This window comes from Arachis hypogaea, chromosome 6, assembly GCF_003086295.3.
Source record: "Arachis hypogaea cultivar Tifrunner chromosome 6, arahy.Tifrunner.gnm2.J5K5, whole genome shotgun sequence".
NCBI classification, from domain to species: Eukaryota; Viridiplantae; Streptophyta; class Magnoliopsida; order Fabales; family Fabaceae; genus Arachis; species Arachis hypogaea.
Window position 1 is genome coordinate 52,299,346 of NC_092041.1, and position 21,145 is coordinate 52,320,490.

Below are 21,145 nucleotides of genomic sequence, written 5' to 3' on the forward strand. Positions count from 1 at the left end.
CTGGAGAGGACTTGACAGAAACATTCAAAAAAGAAGAAGACATGGCAGCCGAAAATAACAACAATGCCAACAATGCAAGAAAGATGCTTGGTGACTTCACTGCAACAAATTCCAACTTACATGGAATAAGCATCTCAGTTCCTGCCATTGGAGCAAACAATTTTGAGCTAAAGCCTCAATTAGTTTCTCTGATGCAACAGAATTGCAAGTTTTATTGACTTCCATCAGAAGATCCTTTTCAGTTCTTAACTGAATTCTTGTAGATCTGTGATACTGTTAAGACCAATGGGGTTGATCCCGAGGTCTACAGGCTTATGCTTTTCCCTTTTGCTGTAAGAGACAGAGCTAGAGTATGGTTGGACTCTCAACCTAAAGATAGCCTGAACTCTTGGGATAAGATGGTCACGACTTTCTTAGCCAAGTTCTTTCCTCCTCAAAAGCTGAACAAGCTTAGAGTAGATGTTCAAACCTTTAGACAAAAAGAAGGTGAATCCCTCTATGAAGCATGGGAAAGATACAAGCAACTGACCAAAAAGTGTCCTTCTGACATACTTTCAGAATGGACCATCCTGGATTTATTCTATGATGTTCTGTCTGAATTGTCTAAGATGTCATTGGACCATTCTATAGGTGGATCTATTCACCTAAAGAAAATGCCTGTAAAAGCTTAGGAACTCATTGACATGGTTGCAAATAACCAGTTCATGTACACTTCTGAAAGGAATCCTGTGAGTAATGGGACACCTCAAAGGAAGGGTATCCTTGAAATTGATGCTCTGAATGCCATATTGTCTCAGAACAAAATGTTGACTCAAGCAAGTCAACATGATTTCTCATAGTCTGAATGGATTGCAAAATGCATCCAACAGTACTAAAGAAGCATCTTTCGAAGAAGAAGCTTATGATCTTGAGAACCCTGCAATGGAAGAGGTAAATTACATGTGTGAAGCCTTTGACAACACCTATAACCCATCATGGAGAAATCATCCAAATTTTTCATGGAAGGATCCACAGAAGCAAGGCTTCAATAATAACAATGGTGGAAGAAACAGGTTTAGCAACAGACAGAGAATTCTGAGCAGAGCCCCTCTAGCTTAGAAAACATAGTCTCTGATCTATCTAAGGCCACTTTGAGTTTCATGAATGAAACAAGGTCCTCCATCAGAAATATGGAGGCACAAGTGGGTCAGCTGAGTAAGAAAATCATTGAAACTCCTCCTAGTACTCTCCCAAGCAATACAGAAGAGAATCCAAAAAGAGAGTGCAAGGCCATTGATATAATCATCATGGCCGATTCCAAAGAGGAAGGGGAAGACGTGAATCCCAATGAGGAAGACCTCATGGGACGTCTTCCAAACAGAAAGGAGTTCCCTATTGAGGACCTAAAGGAATCTGAGGCTCATATAGAGACTATAGAAATTCCATTAAACATTCTTCTGCCATTCATGAGCTCTGAGAACTATTCTTCCTCTGAAGAGGATGAAGATGTAACTGAAGAGCAAGTTGCTCAATATCTAGGAGCCATCATGAAGCTAAATGCTAAGTTGTTTGGTAATGAGACTTGGGAAGATGAACCTCCCTTGCTCATTAGTAAACTAAATACACGGGTTCAGCAAACTTTACCTCAAAAGAAATAAGATCCTGGTAATTCTTAATACCCTATACCATAGGCACCATGACCTTTGAGAAGGCTCTGTGTGACTTGGGGTCAGGTATAAATCTTATGCCACTCTCTGTAATAGAAAAATTGGAGATCTTTGAGGTACAAGCTGCAAGAATCTCATTAGAGATGACAGACAAGTCAATAAAACAAGCTTATGGATTGGTAGAGGACGTGTTAGTAAAGGTTAAAGGCCTTTACATCCCTGCTGATTTCATAATCTTAGACACTGGGAAGGAGGAGGATGAATGCATCATCCTTGGATGACCCTTCATAGCCACAGCAAGAGCTGTAATTGATGTTGACAGAGGAGAGCTAGTCCTTCAACTGAATGGGGACTACCTTGTATTTAAAGCTCAAGGATCTTCCTATGCAACCATAGAGAGGAAGCATGAACAGCTTCTCTCAATGCAGAGTCAAACAGAGCCCCTACAGTCAAACTCTAAGTTTGGTATTGGGAGGCCACAACTAAACTCTAAGTTTGGTGTTGAACCCCCACATTCAAACTCTAAGTTTGGTGTTGAGAGGTCCCAACAATGCTCTGAATACCTGTGAGGCTCCATGAGAGCCCACTGTCAAGCTATTGACATTAAAGAAGCGCTTATTGGGAGGCAACCCAATTTTTATTTATCTATATTTCTATTGTTCTTTTATGTTTTATTAGGTTTATGATCATGTGGAGTCACAAAACAATTGCAAAAATTAAAAACAGAATAAAAAACAGCAGAAGAAAAAGCACACCCTGGAGGAAGAGCTTACTGGCGTTTGAACGACAGTAAGGAGCATCTGGCTGGTGTTTAATGCCAGAACAGAGCGTGAAGCTGGCGTTGAACGCCAGAAACAAGCAGCAGTCTGGCATTTAAACGCCAGGATTGTACCTTGAGGAAAGCTGGCATTAAACACTAGAAACAAGCAGCAAAGTGGCGTTTAACGCCAGAAACAAGCATAGAGCTGGCATTTAACGCCATAAACAAGCATCAATCTGGTGTTAAACACCATAATTGCATATAAAGGGCGTTTTACATGCCTAAAGGGTGCAGGGATGAGAAATCCTTGACACCTCAGGATCTGTGGACCCCACAGGATCCCCACCTACCTTATCCCTCTCTATCACACCTTTTCATAACACTCTTCCCCAAACATCATTCACCAATCACCTCAATCACTCTTCCCCATCACCTCTTCACCACTCACATCTATCCTCTCTTCCCCATAAACCCCACCTACCTTCAAATTCAAAATCTCTTTCCCACCCAAACCCAACCTAAATGACCGAACCTTACCCCCTCTCCCTCCACTATATAAACCCCTCCATCCTTCTTCATTTTCACACAACACAACCCTCTCTTCTCTCCCTTGGCTGAAACATGCACTTCTCTCCATCTCCTTTATATCTTCTTCTTCTTCTTCCATTCTTTCTTCTTTTGCTCGAGGGTGAGCAACATTCTAAGTTTGGTGTGGTAAATGCATAGCTTTTTTGTTTTTGCATAAACATTTATGGCACCTAAGGCCGAAGAAACCTTTAGAAAGAGGAAAGGGAAGACAAAAGCTTCCACCTCCGGGTCATGGGAGATAGAGAGATTCATCTCAAAGGTCCATCAAGACCACTTCTATGAAGTTGGGCCAAGAAGAATGTGATCCCTGAGGTCCCTTTCATGCTCAAGAAAAATGAGTATCCGGAGATCCGACATGAGATCCAAAGAAGAGGTTGGGAAGTTCTCACCAACCCCATTCAACAAGTTAGAATCTTAATGGTTCAAGAGTTCTATGCAAATGCATAGATCCCTAGGAAACATGATCAAAGTATGAACCCGAATCCAAAGAATTATCTTACAATGGTTCGGGGGAAATGCTTAGATTTCAGTTCGGAGAATGTAAGGTTGGCATTCAACTTGCCTTGATGCAAGAAGACGCATGCCCCTATACTAGAAGGGTCAACTTTGATCAAAGGTTGGACCAAGTCCTCATGGACATAGGTGTGGAAGGAGCTCAATGGAAAAGAGACTTAAAAGGCAAGCCGGTTCAATTGAGAAGACTGGACCTTAAGCCTGTGGCTAGAGGATGGTTGGAGTTCATCCAACGCTCCATCATCCCCACTAACAATCGATCTGAAGTAACTGTAGATCGGGCCATCATGATCCATAGCATCATGATTGGAGAGGAAGTAGAAGTTCATGAAGTCATCTCTCTAGAACTCTACAAAGTAGCCGAAAAGCCCTCCACCTTGGCAAGGCTAGCTTTTCCTCATCTCATTTGCCATCTATGCTACTTAGCTGGAGTTGTCATAGAAGGAGACATCCTCAATGAAGAAGACAAGTGATAAACCCAAATTTTGTGGTTTATCTTGTGCTTATTTTGGGGGTTTTTATCAATATTTCTCACACTTATTCACAAGAAATGCATGGTTTTGTGTTCACTTCCCAATGTTGCTCCCTTGTGGAAAACATGCTCATTTTGTCTTAGAAATGCTATATTTTAATTCTCTTTATTGCCATTCGATGTCGTGACACATTTGTTGAGTGATTTCAGAATTAGTAGGGTAAGAATGGCCTAGAAGAGAGAAGGAAAGCATGCACCAAAGGAAGGAACATGAAGATTTAGATTTTGGGAATGGCAAAATCGGCACGCACGCGCATGTCACGCGCATGCGTCGATGAGGACAGCTGGAAGCGGCGCGCAAGGATGGACGCATCCGTGCAGGCCAGAGAATATCCACCGATGCAAACGCACAGCTGGCGCGCACGCATGGATCGCAAAAGCAATCGGCGCGGGCGCGCGCATGGCGCGTACACGCGAGAAGCTGCACGTGACCTCTTTAAAAGAAATCGTGTCTGGCGATTTCTGAGGCTCAACAGGCCCAATTTCAGGCTGTTTCTGCATGGAAAAGACTCAAGGATTCTAAGGAGAAAGGGATGATCAATCATTTTACACTAAGACACAATTTTTCTAGTTTTTAGGTTTTTTGTTCTTCTAGAGAAAGAAACCCTTGTTCTTCTCTAGATCTAGCTTTAATTTGATCTTTCCTCGTTGAATCTGAATTGGGTTTTGTTAATTACTATCTTTGATTACTTAATTTGAATTCCTTAGTATATTTCCACTTAGATCTTGTGTTAGTTTATGGATTTTGTCAATTGTCACTTTATACCCATTTCATGAATATTGTGAATCTTGACTTGTTGATGTTACATTGATAATTGTTTCTGCTTGATTTTCAGCTAGTTTTTCAATCTTTTCGGAAACTGATTTGAACCCGATTTTTATCAAACCAAAGAGAAACTTTTCAGCCATCAAATATACATCAAATAAGCATCAAAAATCATGATTTTCATGGCTGGAATGTCACGTTTTCCAGCAGCACCAACAGCCACTTCAAAACCATCATAAACATGATTTTCAAGCATTAAACAACAAGATTTCATGATCAAACCATCACACAAACACCCAAAACCAAACCTCAAGCAACAAGATCTGATTTAACACTTCAAGAACACAGCCAATCATTGATTAATTTACCAAACCTTACCTCCTTTGCAGCTGCCAAGAATTGAACCAAGAACAAGCTTTCAAAAGCACTTTTACGCCTATTTTAGCATCAAAAACAACTTTAGAACCATATGTACCATGAAGGCTGAAGCTTCATGATGGTGAAAAGTAGGTTTTTCTCACCTCAAGGCAGCTAGAAATCACGTTTTCTTAGAGCCTGTGGTGATTGAACAAGAGATCTTAAGAGAAAACATGAAGAAAACATCATCAGGTTGAGTTCCCACCATGGATGAAACTTCAAGGAGGAGGAGCAGCCATCATGCCTTGATTTAATCCATGAAAATTGATATAGAAATGAAGAGGAGGAAGAGGTGATCATTTTGGTCGGATTAGATTTTTGATAGGGGTTTTAGTTTGAAAAAGAACGGAGAAAGACGCTTAGGTGTTCATGGAAGTTTTCATGGAAGTTCTTCCATTTCTCTCTCAAGAATTTCGAATTCTAACTTGTTTAGAAAGTAAAAATGATAGTAATGATGATACATGGCAGAACGTGGGGTTTGGATAAACATTATCCTAAATTTTGGTGTAAAAATATCTCAAGAAAGGATAATTACGGAAGCTAGATGTATTAGAACACAAGTATTTCTTACTTTCTCCTTAAGAAAGCTTTGCTTGGAGAGCAAGAAAGGAAACATGTGGTGGCTAACTCTGGGAGCCATATGTCACTGGGTGCTGACTCATCAGAGTTTAATAATAAAATTTCATTCAGAAGATAATTACGAAAATTAGATACATCAGATTATACTACTTAAGGATAAGCATGAGCTTTACTAGTATAAATAATACTAGTAACATAATAATCATGAGAATAAAAGATATATGATGAAGCATTAGCATTGCTAAGTTCATCTAAGAATGCCGGTATTATCCATTACGGGTAGATTTCTAGCTCAGTTATTATATTACCAAACATAGATCAACATTAACCACATTAGAAAAAATAATAATATAATATTCCAAATAAAATAATAATATATGAATATTATATTAATATAATTTTTCTCTCGAAATTCGAGACCGGCTCGTCACATAGAGACAAACTACGGAAATCAGAATTTTGAAATTTGGACCCGAAGTGGTTCAAAAACGCAACTTTTCGCGACGTGCCTGCTTAGATTAGGAGAGGTGTATGGTGCAGTCAAGCTGCTGACTCAGCAGCTTGATGACATAGCACCTGTGTAGTGGAGGTGCTTATATGCACTAAAATTTCTAAAAATTCCATAAAAATTCCGGTTGATCCTGAAAAAGCGCCGTTTTTTCGAGGCTAAAGGCTTGGCCGTTACAATATGCATCACAGAATGGTTGTTGCCATGAGGGATGATTAAATCCTTGTGGCTCCTCCCATCTTTGATTGTTCCAACTGTGATGCCTGTTCTCATTGTAATTTCCTCTTCCTGCAACATAATTGTAACCAGACTCATAGCCAAAGGGGTGAGAGTTCATGGTAGTAGCAGAAAATAAAAATAAAAACTAACAAAAAAAATATTTTTAAAAAGATATGATTTTTGAAAAAGGATAAGATAAAATTTTGAAAAAGATATAATTTTTGAAAAAAATATTTGAATTTTGAAAAAATAAGATAAGATAAGATAAAAAATTTTAAAATAAAAATCTAAAATTTTTTTTTTGAAAAATATTTACAATAACCAATAATAAGGCACACATTTGCAATTCCCTAGCAACGGCACCATTTTGAAGAGAGAACTTTTGCGTGGTTTAGAATTCAGAATAAATTCCCGTTGCAAGTATAGTTTCTAAATCAACAAAAGTCCTTTCTTACAAACGTTTTGGTTGTCACAAGTAACAAACTCCTAAATAAATTGATAACCGAAGTATTCAAACCTCGGGTCCTCTTCTCAAGGAATTGTAGGGAAGTATGATTTATTATTGGTTATGGAAAAACAGTGTTTGGGTTTGAAAAAGGTTTTAAGCAAGAGAGATATATTGCAAGAATTAATAAATTAATAACTAATAAAACTCTTGTTAAGGTATGAAAACTGGAAATCCTATCCCAGTTATCCTTACCGATTGTGATGAGAATTGGATTTTTCTCCAAATAAGTTATCCTCTAACTATGAAGGTAAGTCAAGTGGATGGAATAAGTTTGGTTCCTCAGGTCCTAGTCTTCCCTCGAAAAAGGCTAGAGTTATTGGAACTCGAGTTAATTCTTGAAGAATTCTAATTTTCAGTCAACAATGAGTTTGACAACTCAAGAGTTACCAATTAATCAACCAAGGCCAAAAGGGAAGAAAATCTACTCGAATAAAAATAACTTGGATAAAGCCAAAGCATCCATAACATATAAGTCTGAAATACCTCAATTTATATTAAATAAAGAAAATCCTAACATGAATGGCTCATAAGCCAAATAGGCAACATAAGTAATACAAGCATTAAAGTATCTGAAAATAAAAGAGAGATATAAAGTAAAAGGAATATTGAACATGATGAAAAGTTGAAATCCTAAATCCTTTAAGAGGAATCCTAATCCTAAATCCTATGAGAGAGGAGAGAAACTCTCTCTCTAAAAATTGCATCTAAAACCTAAAATTGAATTATGATCTGATATCAATTCCTCCCTTGAGTTTCTACATGTTCCCTGACTTTAATCTGTGATTCCGGGCCAAAAATAGGGTTAAAATGCGGCCCAGAATCTCTGCCAGCGACTTTTGTAATTCTACAGATCGCGCACGTCACACGGCCACGTCGTTCACGCGATCGCATCACTCAGCGTTTTTCGTACCACGCATGCGCGTCGTCCATGTATTCGCGTCATTCGTACAGCTTCCAGTCCGCGCGGTCGCGTCAGGCACGCGAACGCGTCACTCTGATTTCTTCCATTTTGCGCGGTCGCGGGAGCCATGCGACTGCGTGACTTCTCGCTGGTCATCTCCTCAATTCCTTGTGTTCCTTCCATTTTTGCACGCTTCCTCTTCATTCTCTAAGTCATTCCTACCCTTATGAAGCCTGAAACACTTAACACACAAATCAAGGCATCAAATGGTACGAAGGAAGATAAAAATATGCAACAAAAAGGTCCTTAGGAAGCAAGTTATTAATCATAGGATATTTTTAGGAAGGAATTGTAAATACATGCAAATCATATGAATAAGTGGGTGAAAATCTTGATAAAACCACTCAATAAAACATAATATAAACCATAAAATAGTGGTTTATCACTCATCAACGCGTCCTTTGCACATGCGCATGGATTGCACATCACCACTTCTACGCTCCAGCAATATGTACGCATCTGCGTCAACCACCAATAGTGTCACATCGACACATGCGCGTCATGCACGCGTGCACGTCGGTGACCGAATTCGAATTCCAATTCTGAAAGTATCACAGGCTTTCGTTCAAAGTGAACACTGCATTATTGGCTTGAGAACCCTGATCCCTCACCCACGCGTGTGCGCCATGCATGCGTACGCATGGATCTCCAAACACACTTCTCCATACGTAAGCGTCTTGTACGCGTGTGCGTCACTCGTGAACGTTGCGTTCTTCAAATAAACACAGCATTTTATTTGCACCTTGTATTTCATTTTTCATCTTTTCACCTGCCATAAATCAAACATGCCATGAAAGTCTCACCATAATCATAAGGTGTTACATCATTCATAGTAATCAACTAAATCGTGCATAAATCTCTTAATTTTGTATAAAATCAATAATGTTTGATTGAGTCAGGGTAAACATGAAATTCCACTCCAATCACTTACTTATTGTGCAAGAAAGTGCATAAAACCTAATAAAAACAAGAGAAAAATGCTAGTAAAACTAGCATAAGATGACTTGTCATCACAACACTAAACTTAAACCTTACTTGTCCCTAAGCAAGCAGCAAAATATGAGAAAAAGGAATGAAGATAGATAAGCATTTATGTCCTTATTAGCAAGTGATTGAATTAGTTTCATAGGGTTTTATGCAGACAGCAAGGAGTTCAATTATTATCAACTTCTAGATGTGAACTGTCTCTCCTCAATGCTTTAAGAACTACTGATGTGAATCCTCATTGTTTATTGATCCTTGTTAGATTTTCCTTTCTTCATTTTGCTTTAGAAACTTAATTTTCAATTGTTGCTCAGTGTCATGTGTTGTAGCAGCTTTTTAGCTCAATTTCCAATCAACACATCTCCACTACTGACACTTGGCTCACAATTCTTCTTAAGAACATTGATGCCCAGCACCTCTTTGGGTTTCTAAATGTCTTGCAATTTGGTTGCTCTTGATAATGGATTTTTGGTTGATAATCCCGGGTTAGTTAATCCAAGTTACTAGGTGTTGAGACACCCCTTAGAGCCTAATCATCCAAGCAGATCCTAATGTAGAGACACCACAGGCATATATCTTTAAGGTCTAAGCTATTGGTGTCTAGCTTTTATTTCTTTATTTCTTTCATTTGATTGTTGCCAATTCTAGGCTTTTCTCTCTTTCTTTCTTTTTCTTTTCTTCCAGGGATAATTGTTCAAAGATTCGCAACAGCATTCAAGTTTACACTAAAGAGAGACATTCTATCCTGCTGCTTTATTTCTTTTACTTTCTATTTCAAACACCCTTTTCTTTTATTTAATCAAAAAGAAAAAGGGACAAGACATAACATTTAAGTTGATGAAGATGACAACAGCCATTCAACTAGAAGATTTATCAGACATCAAAATTTGCACTAGTTTAATTAATCAGTAGGGTATACGGAAACTTCGAATTCTGAACAGTTTAGAGTAAAAGGAATAAAGTGACGATACAACCTCTTGGGAATGTCTCCAGTTTTCCTTTTATCATCATCATCTATAACTTTTGTACCTCTTTTGGTGATGATGTATGATCCATTCAAGAGGTTGAATGCCTTTCTTGCATAATTATTGGAAGTTGCTTGTTCCTAAACACTTAAGAAAATGGTTAGCATGCATGAGTTGGTGTAGGTTCATGAACTTACTTTGGTAAGGGAACACCAAACTTAGTCCCTTGCTACTGTCTATGATGCATCAGATATATGAAACCTTATGCTTTTAAAGAAAATAGATTAGGGTCTAGAAACTAAACAAGTGTTAAGTAGTTTCGCTGATTGTTTGGAGTTAGTGATTAATCTTGCAGAAGAGTGTAATGTGTTCTTAATGAGATTTTTGGTGGAACACCAAACTTAGAACCACACATTCAGTCTTAAATTGTTTTGGTGTGCAACACCAAACTTAGCTCCTTGCAATGTAAAGAAATCTACTTCATTCTATATTGAAATAACTATGAAAAAAAACTACCTCAGGTTGGGTTGCCTCCCAACAAACGCTTCTTTATCGTCATTAGCTTGACGTTCTTCATCCTTGTTCATCTCAGCTCATGAATGCTTTCCTCTTTGTTCCAAGGGCCTCCCAAATAATGTTTTGCCCTGTGACCATTTCCTGTGAAGGTGTCTTTTGTGGCTTCATTCAGAAGTTCAATGCTTCCATAAGGAAGAACCTTTGTCACCAAGTAGGGGCCAGTCTATTTGGACTTGAGTTTGCCAGGGAAAACCTTGAGCCTGGAGTTATACAAGAGTACTTGCTGTCCTAATTTGAACTCTTTTCTTGAGATCCATTTGTCATGCCATCTCTTAGCTTTTTCATTATATATCTTTGCATTTTCATAGGTTTCTAATATGAACTCTTCCAACTCATTTATTTGCAGTAGCCTCTTCTCTCCTGCTGCTTGAGAATCAAGATTGAGGAGTTTAGTGGCCCAGAAGGCTTTATGTTCACGCTTCATGGGGAGGTGACATGACTTGCCATATAATAACTAAAAAGGAGATTTCCCAATAGGAGTTTTAAATGCTATCCTGTATGCCCATAGAGCATCTTCTAATTTTCTAGCCCAATCCTTCCTTGTGGTTCCCACTATTTTCTCCAAAATCCTCTTCAACTCCCTATTTGCAAGCTCTGCTTGGCCATTGGTCTTTGGGTGATAGGGTGTAGCTACCTTATGAATTACCCCGTATTTGTGAAGTAGTTTCTCCATTTGTTTGTTACAAAAATGGCTACCACCATCACTGATAAGACCCTTAGGCACTCCATATCTAGTGAAAATGTGCTTCTTAAGGAAGTAAAGGACAATTTGTGCATCACATGTAGTTGTTGCTATGGCCTCCACCCACTTTGAGACATATTCTACTACCACTAGTATATATTTGAAGGAGTATGATGAGGGAAAAGGGCCCATAAAATCTATGCCCCAAAGATCAAATAGCTCTACCTCCAAGATGAAATTCTGAGGCATCTCATTCCTCCTTGTCAATCCTCCAACTCTTTGGCACTCATTGCATAGGTGAACGAACTCTCTGGCATCCTTGAATATGGTTGGCTAATAAAATCCACTTTGAAGTACCTTGGCAGTGTCCTCTCTTGTCCAAAGTGACCACCATAGGCTAAATTATGACAATGCCACAGTATGTCTTTCATTTCATTTTCAGGAACACATCTTCTAATCATTCCATCTGGAAACCTCCTGAATAAGAATGGTTCATCCAACCTCCTGAACACATCTTCTAATCTTCCTGGCTTCATTGAGCAGCTTCTTCACTTGTTGCTTGGTGAATTCTTGGGGAATCTTCCCTCCAACCTTGTAGTTTGCAATATCTGCAAACCAAGGGGCTTGTTGAACTTGCATGAGGTGTTCATCTAGAAAGCTTTCGTTCACTAGATGGGAAGCTTCTTGATTTGTTCCTTGTGGCAGCCTTGATAAGTGATCAGCAACTTGATTTTCGCTCCCTTTTCTATCCTGTATCTCAATGTCAAACTCTTGTAGGATCAATATCCATCTAATGAGTCTTGGTTTGGCATCCTGTTTTGACATCAAATACATAAGGGCAACATGATCAGTATAAACCACAATTTTGGATCCAATCAAGTATGGTCTAAACTTATGAAATGTATAAACCACAGCCAATCATTCCTTCTCTGTTGTGGTGTAGTTTTTCTATGCTTAATTCAATACTTTGCTTGCATAATAAATGACATGGTGCAAGTTACCCTTCCTTTGTCCTAACACAGCACTAATGACAAAATCACTTGCATGACACATAAATTCAAAAGATAACTCCCAATTTGGGGGTGTGATGATTGGTGCTGTGGTGAGTCTAGTTTTTAAAGTTTCAAAGGCATGCTTACAACTTTCATCAAAGATAAATGGATTATCAACCACCAACAAATTGCTCAATGGTTTGGCTATTTTTGAAGAATCCTTGATGAATCTTCTATAAAAATCAGCATGCCCTGAGAAACTTCTTACAGCTCTCACATTGGTTGGTAATGGAAGTTTTTCTATTCTTTCTACTTTTGCCTTGTCAACTTCTATGCTTGTACTAGAAATTTTATGCCCAAGAACAATTCCCCCAGGTACCATAAAATGGCATTTTTCCCAATTTAAAACCAAATCAGTTTCTTGGCATCTTTTCAAGACTAGGGTAAGACTTCAATAAATTTTTCTACCATATCTGAGAAGATTAATAACATGCATCTCTGAAAGGTAGCTGGGGTATTACACAACCCGAACGGCATTCTTTTATGTGCAAAGACTCCAAAGGGACAGGTGAATGAGGTTTTCTCTTGATCCATGGGGTCAACCACTATTTGATTGTAGCCAGAGTATCCATCCAGGAAGTAGTAGTATGCATGGCCAACTAATCTTTCAAGCATTTGGTCAATGAAAGGGAGAGGGAAGTGGTCCTTCCTGGTGGCATCATTCAACCTTCTATAATCAATACACATCCTCCATTCTGTCATTGTTCTTATGGGAATGAGCTCATTCTTCTCATTGACAATGACAGTCATTCTACCTTTCTTTGGCACCACTTGAACTAGACTAACCCATGGACTATCAGAGATGGGGTAAATGATCCCAGCCTTGCATAGCTTCATTACTTATTTTTGAGCAACCTCTTTCATGGTGGGGTTTAGTCTTCTCTGAGGTTGCACGACTGGCCTGGAATTTTCCTCCAAATGTATTTTGTGCATATATATGGCAGGACTGATTCCTTTGAAGTCATCAATGGTCCAACCCAATGCATCTTTGTGAGCTTTTAATACATCAAGGAGCTTCTCTTCTTCCTCTTCACTAAAGGTAGAGTTGATGATTACTGGAAAGCTATCTTCTTCACCAAGGAATGCGTATTTAAGATGTGGAGGAAGAAGTTTCATTTCTTGTTTTGGCTTCTCCTCTATATTGCCTTAAGAGGAAATTTCAGTCACTTGCTCCTCCAAGGCATCTTGATCTACTTCTACCTCTTCTTCTTGTTCCTCTTGACCGTTGGTATCAAACTCTTCTATCACCAAGTCTTCTATCATTTCCACTCTTATATGCTTTTCTTTTTCTACTTCATGGCTTTGAAGACATTGATGATCATTTTCTCATCATGCACTCTGAGGATCATTTCTCCTTTCTCTACATCAATGATGGCCCTTGCTGTGGCTAAGAAAGGTCGCCCAAGATAATAGAGTTGTGTCCCTCTTCTTCCATGTCTAAGATGACAAAATGAGCAGGGAAGATAAATTATCCATCTTTCACTAACAAGTTCTCTACAACTTCATTAGGTATCTTGAGTGATCTATTTGCCATTTGTAGTGACATTCTAGTTGGTTTAACTTCTTCTATTGCAAGTTTCTTCATCAATGAGAGTGGCATTAAGTTGATGCTAGCACCTATAACACAGAGAGCCCTTTTCAATATCATGTTGCATATGGTGCACGATAGGATGAAGCTTCCTGGGTCTTTGAGTTTTGGTGGGAGACCTCTTTGGATGACGGCACTGCACTCTTGAGTTAGGATCACTGTTTCCTTTTCATTCCAACTTCTCTTCTTATTAATAAGCTCCTTGAGGAATTCGGCATACAAAGGCATTTGCTCTAATGCTTCAGCCAGTGGAATATTTATTCCAGTTTCCTAAAAACCTCTAGGAACTTGGAAAATTGTTGGACTTTGAGTTTTTTCTGCAATTTTTGAGGGTATGGCACAGGAAGAGTGTAAGGCTTCACCACCTTCTTCTGCAATTGTGGTTGCTTTCCCATGGCTTGCTTGCCTTTCTTTGAAGTGTGTGGCTCTTCCTTCTTCTTATTGGACGTATCTTGGTCATTCTTGTCCTCCTTTATTTGCTTCTTGCTGCCAATGTCATTTTTCAATGTCCTTCCGCTTCTTAATTGGACTGATTTCCATTCTTCATTAGAGTTAGGAATGGTGTCGCTTGGTAGTGCATTGGTTGGTCTTTCAGCCACTGTCTGCTTGGACAATTGTCCAATTTGTCTCTCTAAATTCCTTAGTGAAGCTTCATGGTTCTTGTTGGCCAATTTTTGGTGCTTGATCATTTTCTCCATCATCATCTCCAAGTTGGAGATTCTTTGTGCTTCTTGGGGTGATTCTGGTTGATTGTGGGATGTAGATGGTTGATGAAAGTTATTTTAATTAGCTGAGGAGTTATTGAGTGGATAGTAGATGGATGGGGGTTGATTATTATATGGTTTTCTGTATGGATTTTGGTTAATGTTTTGATGGTTTTGATGGTTTTGATGATTTGTGTTTCTGGAATTATTTTGGTTTAAGTTTCTCTGCAAGGCTGGTGGTTTTGGTTCTCTCCCTGATGGGTGAAAATTAGATTTCACACAAAACTCACCGGCAAGTGTACCGGGTCGCATCAAGTAGTAATTTCTCACAAGAGTGAGGTCGATCCCACAGGTATTGATGGATTGAGCAATTTTAGTTAGGTGATGAATTTAGTTAAGCGAATATTTGATGAATTGAGTGATTTTGATTGACAGAAGCTAAATTGCAAGTAAATAAAGGTGTAGAAGGTAAATTGAGCAGAAGAACAGAGTGCAGAAGAGGTAAATTGCAAGTAACTTAAAGAACAAGAAAGTAAAAGAGCTGAAACTTAAATTGCAAGAAAAGTAAATTACAGAAACTTAAAGTGCAAGAAATGTAAATTGCTGAATCTAAATTACTGAGAAATGTAAATTGCTTGAAGAGTAAAAGAGATTTGGGTGCTAGAATTCAGAATTTAACAAGAAAATGTAAATTGAACAAATCAGAAAGCTATTAGATGAAGGGATTCAATTTAGTAGCAAAACAGAAAGGAAAATTGCTTGAAGAAACAAACAGCAAGAAAACTTTATTCAATTATGAAATTCTTAAAGATAAATTGAAGATCGAAGAAGAGAAATGAGATTAGTAAGCAGATCTAGATCTCAATTGCTCTCTTGATCAAGCAGAAAAGTAATTGCAGAAGAAATGAAAAGGAAAATAGTAAATGAAACTTAGATCCAATTCTCCAATTCCCAAAACTATATGGAAGAAAAGCAAAGATGATTCTTATATCCAAATTCAATGGAATTCTTAAATCTCAATTCAAAAATCCAAAAGTAGAAGTTGCAGAAGAAGAAAATGAAAATAGAAAGCTAAACTCAGATCCAATTCATAGAACAATTGAAAAGAAAGGTGAAAGATGATTCTAAGATTTAGAATCAATGGAGCTCTTCAATCTCAATTCAAATTCCAATAACATATGACAGAAGTTGCAGAAGGAAAGAAAATGAAAATAGAAAGAAAACTAAATCCAATTCCCAATTCCCAAATTCCCAAATGAAAATTCAAAAGTGAAAAGTAAAAAATGAGCTAAAGGTCCTTTACAAATTGAATTAACTCCTATTTATACACTTTCTATTTATGGTCTTCAAAGCTCGAAGTAGGCGTTTTGGTTCTTGGATTTGAAGAGAGATGGGTCTGGTTGGCCTTCGTTCAATTGAATTGGAGGCACGGGTCAGCTCCCAAGGGAGCGCTCCATTCGGTCTTGTGAACTTAGCGTTCACTCTTTGTTGGTGAGCCTTGGTTGCAATTGCACCTTGGCCTAGCATTCACTTTGTGAACGTTCCGCTCACTCTTTGAGCACTACGTTCTTTTGCCTCCCTGGGTGAGCTTTGCTTTCCTTGGCCAAGAGAGCACGAAAAAGGTAGCAAAAGGGAGCGCTACACTCGAATTTTTGAGCGCTACTCCCCCTTCTCTTGATGCGCCCAGCCTTGCTTGGTTCCCCTCTTTGAGTGCTACGTTGCACCCTTTTAGCGCTGGCCTTGCTCCCTTGTTTCCAAGCCAAGCTCCACGAAAAAGTGAGAGAAAGTGAGCGTAGCATTCATATTTTGGAGCGCTACCTCCTTGGCTTCATTCATGTGCCCAGCTTTCCTCTTGGTGTGCTACGCTTTATTTTCATGGGCCACGCTTTTTAAACCGTGGCCTAAGGTCCAAAGGTGAGAGAAAGTGAGCGTAGCGTTCACATTTTGGTGCGCTACCCCCTTGGCTTAATTCATGCGCCTAGCTTTCCTCTTGGTGTGCTACGCTTTATTTTCATGGGCCACGCTTTTTAAAGCGTGGCCTAAGGTCCAAAGCGTGCTCAAACTTCAAAAGTGTGCCAAAAATTCCTCTTTTCCACCATTTCTTCACCTACAAGTAACCAAACAAGTAATCAAAGTCCCACCAAAATCACTAGATCTTTGCATCATTTATAAAATCAATTAATTTTAGCATAAAACCTATGATTTTGTGTAAAATAAATGATGTTTGATTGATTCAACAAAATCATGAAAATCTACTCCAATTACTTATTTATGGTGCAAGAAAGTGCATAAAACCTAATGAAACTAATGAAAAATGCTTGTAAAACTAGCATAAGATGACTTGTCATCACTCCCACCTTAAATTGGGGTGATTCTTCCAAGATGAGTTATAGGTGTCTCCATGTAACTCATTTTGTCTAACTCCTTGGTTGTGCATGTATTGGACTTGTTCAGGCGGCTGCTCTTCATAGCTCTCTTCATTTTGTAGAGGTGATGGTTGACTTGTTGTGCTCACTGCAGCTACGTGAAGACCATTTATCCTTTTTGCCATCATCTCCATTTGTTGTTGAATCTATTGGTGCATCACTTTATTTTGTGCCAAGATGGTATCCACACCTTCAAATTCTAACACACCTTTCTTTGGAGCTGGTTGGCGTTGCCTTTGGTGAGCATAGAAGTATTGGTCATTGGCTACAGTGTCTATTAGATTCTGAGCTTCTTCAGTTGTCTTCATTAGCTACACTGAACCTCCTGCAGAGTAATCCAAGGCCTCTTGAGCTTTTAGAGTCAATCCCTCATAGAAATTCTGAAGTCTGTCCCATTTATTAACATCTCAGGTGGACATTTCCTAATCAAGGCTTTGTATCTCTCCCAAGCCTCATAAAGTGATTCCCCATCCATTTGGGTGAAGGTTTGCACTTCTATCTTCAATCTAATGATCCTCTGTGGTGGGTAGAATTTAGCAAAGAATTTGCTCACTAGATCTTCCCAGTTGTTGATGCTTTCTTTGGGAAATGCCTCCAACCATTGAGTTGTCTTATCCCTCAAGGAAAATGGAAATAACAGCAACTTATAGATGTCTGGATGCACACCATTTGTCTTGACTGTGTCACATATCCTCAGGAAGATGGATAGGTGTTGATTTGGGTCTTCTAGAGGACCTCCTCCATAAAAATAATTGTTCTACACCAAAGTGATAAGTTGAGGCTTCAACTCAAGGTTATTGGCATGAGCATTTGGAGTGAGTATACTGCTCCCACAGTTTCTTGCATTGGGGAAGGTGTAAGAGGCTAGAACTCTCTTATGAGGCTGGCCATTGTTTAGCCACCTCTTCTAGTAGATTAGGGGGTTACCCACCATCTCTTGATTCCCTTCTTCTGATTCTTTTTCTCCAATTACTCCTTTCCCTCTTGCTTCTCTTCTCAATCTTTGGAGGGTTCTTTCAGGCTCAGAATCAAAAGAGGTGGTTGCTTCTCTCCTTGCTACTGAGATATAACACAAACAAAAGCAATCTGTTGCTAGAGTGAGGTTATGGTTAGTAGAAACAAACTCTCAAATAGTTAGTATGCTTAGTAAAAACAAAGAAAAATGCTTCATCTAGACTATCACCTGACTTAATCATTGTCAATCTAATCAATCCCCGACAATGGCGCCAAAAACTTAATAGGCAAAAAGCGAATTTTGCATAGACTAGCCGGTAAGTGTACCGGGTCGCATCAAGTAGTAATAACTCACAAGAGTGAGGTCGATCCCACAGGGATTGATGGATCAAGCAACTTTAGTATGGTGATGAATTTAGTCAAGCTAGAAAGTAGTGATTTGAGTGATTTATGATTATCAGAAGGTAAATTGCACGAAATTCTGAGGTGCAGAATGTAAAGTGACAGGAAAGTAAATGGCGGAAAGCTAAATTGACTGAAACTTAAAGTGCAAGAAATTAAAGAGAACTGAATCCTACGTTGCGAGAAAAGTAAATCACTGAATCTTAAATTACCGGAATTAAAAGTGCAGAACTATTAAATAGCAAGGAAACTTAAATTGCATGAATAATAAAGGGATTTGGGTTTTGGGAATCAAAATAGAACTAGACAATATAAATTGCAGCAAGTGCAGAGAAATCACAGTGAAAGAAATTCAAAGAAAATGATTCATCAGGGATTGGAGATACTATAATCCTTCATGAATCAATTGAGTCTCAACTCCTTTCTCAATCATATGCATAGATCTATGGTGGATTGAAATTGATTGGATCCCAATTCCTTGGCAATCCAATCTCTCTAATCACAATCAATCTTGCCAATTCCTTGATCTAATTGTCATTTGAAGAGTTAGAGCACATTTTTCTCATCCATAAGCCACACTAACCCTCAGGATTTTAATTCCTCTCGAATAGTATTGATTAAGAGAGTAGTAAAGGATAGATATTCAGTTCTAATGAAGGTGATTCCCCTTCCGAGGCTCACACCCACATTCAATTGAATTAAACCCCCTTCCGGAGTGAATAATTCAGAATCAAAGTAGAAGATACCCAATAGCTACAAAATTGAATTGAGAAGAAGAAGAATTTCATTGATTCATTGGAATTACAATAGAGCTCCTCCCCCCAATGAAAGTGGGGTTTAGTTCATCATTGCTCTAGTATTAAAACAGCAAAGAAAAATAGCTGAAGATGAGGGCAGAAAAAAATTAAAAACCAGATCTAAACTCTCAAGAAAAAAACTAAAAGAAGGTGAAAAAGAAAGTCTGCTGAAGAGGTCCTAATGAAATCAAATTTTCCTCTATTTATACACTTTCTAATTTAGTCATTAAGTCCTTGGGGTGGGCTTTTTGGCCTTCGGATGAAGTGGGTCAGAAATGGCACATCCATGCAGCATCAGGTGAACGTAGCGTTCTCAAAGTGAACGTAGCATTCTTTCACCGACGCGTGCGCGTCCAACGTGCATATGCGTCCCTTGCGTTTTACACCATCGACCGTGCGTGTACCACATGCGTATACGTCGACACTGTGTTTAGCCTCAACCATGCTTGCACATACCATGCATGCGTGCCCGTCCCTTGTCAGCGTTCATTGACTGAACGCTACGTTCGTGGCATGAATGCTCGTCACGTGTACGCGTCCCTTGCGCGTGCGCGTGGATGGCACATCACCACTTCTACGCTCCAGCAATATGTACGTGTCTGCACGAATCACCAATAGTGTCACATCGACGCGTGCGCGTCGGTGACCAAATTCGAATTCCAACTCTGAAAGTATCGCAGACGTTCATTCAAGGTGAACATTGTGGTCTTGGCTTGAGAACGCTGATCCCTCACCCACGCGTGCGCGCCATGCATGCGTACACGTGGATCTCCAAACATGCTTCTCCACGCGTAAGCGTCGCTTGTGAACGTTGCATTCTTCAAATGAACGCAGCGTTTATCTGTACCTTGTATTTCTTTTTTCATCTTTTCACCTGCCATAAATCAAACATGCCATCAAAGTCTCACCAAAATCACAAGGTGTTGCATCATTCATAGTAATCAACTAAATTGTTTGATTGAGTCAAGGTAAACATGAAATTACACTCCAATCACTTACCTATTATGCAAGAAAGTGCATAAAACCTAATAAAAACAAGAGAAAAATGCTAGTAAAACTAGCACAGGATGACCTGTCATCAATACCCCCTTTCTTTCTCCTTGTGTGTGTCCGCACACGATCTTGTGCGTCCGCACAGGCCCCTTTTCGAACGTTAATTCGAAAAGGGGAATTGTCGCACTTCAGTTTCCTAACCCTTCCAACCTTTTCTTTTCTCTTCTTCTCTGAGAGCACCACCCAACCCCTTCTCCCAGACCACCACCTCCGACCACCCCGCGACCAACCACCGCCGGCGGCCTCCACTGTCGCCGTCACACCCCCTCTCTCTTTTTTTTTCTTCTTTTTCTTCTTCTCCTCGCTTCTACATTTCCCCCTTCTCTCTCTTCTTTGCCTCTGCGTCACAGTCCTAGGCCGCGCCTTCGAAGCTCTGGCAACCAGCCACCAGTGGCGGCGAGCTTCTGTGTCGCCGTGACGTTCACCACCTCCCCCTCTCCATCTGCTTCCTTTCTTCCTTCTGCATTACAGCTTTCAACCCGTATTTCCCTGCTCCTATTCTATTTCAACTATTTTATTTTACATGTTTTTAATCCTGATTTTTAATTTTGTCTTAGTTATTAGGTGGTTATAGTTTAGTTGATTTCTATTTTAGTAGATTGAACGTAGATGTTGATACTGGCTGAGTGTTTTGGGTTATTTTCTGGACTAATTGATGCAACGTGTGAGCTATGAGTGCTGCTGTATATAAACTGTGACTGCTATTCCACTGATGCACATAACTGATGCCAGGACATCTAAGGCTAGTTTTACAAGCCTTTTTCATTGTTTTTGATAGGTTTTATGCATTTTCTTGAGTCATAAGTAATCCATTTGGGTAGAAATTCATGTTTGCCTATATTCATTTAACCATGAGTAATTTGATGCAATTTCATGAGGATTTATGCTATGATTACTTGTATGCTAAGAATGATAAGAATTCTCATAATGTTAGCAAAGCTTTGATGCATGCATTGGTTGATGAT

The 21,145-nt window shown here is 39.1% G+C and overlaps 1 non-coding gene across 1 annotated transcript; it reads right to left on the minus strand.

Moving 5' to 3' along the window:
• Positions 1–446: 446 nt before the first annotated feature.
• LOC112699738 (small nucleolar RNA R71) lies at positions 447–550 on the minus strand. The gene has a single exon (XR_003152678.1). It is a non-coding gene; the product is annotated as a small nucleolar RNA R71 (small nucleolar RNA).
• Between the last annotated feature and the right edge of the window lie 20,595 nt (positions 551–21,145).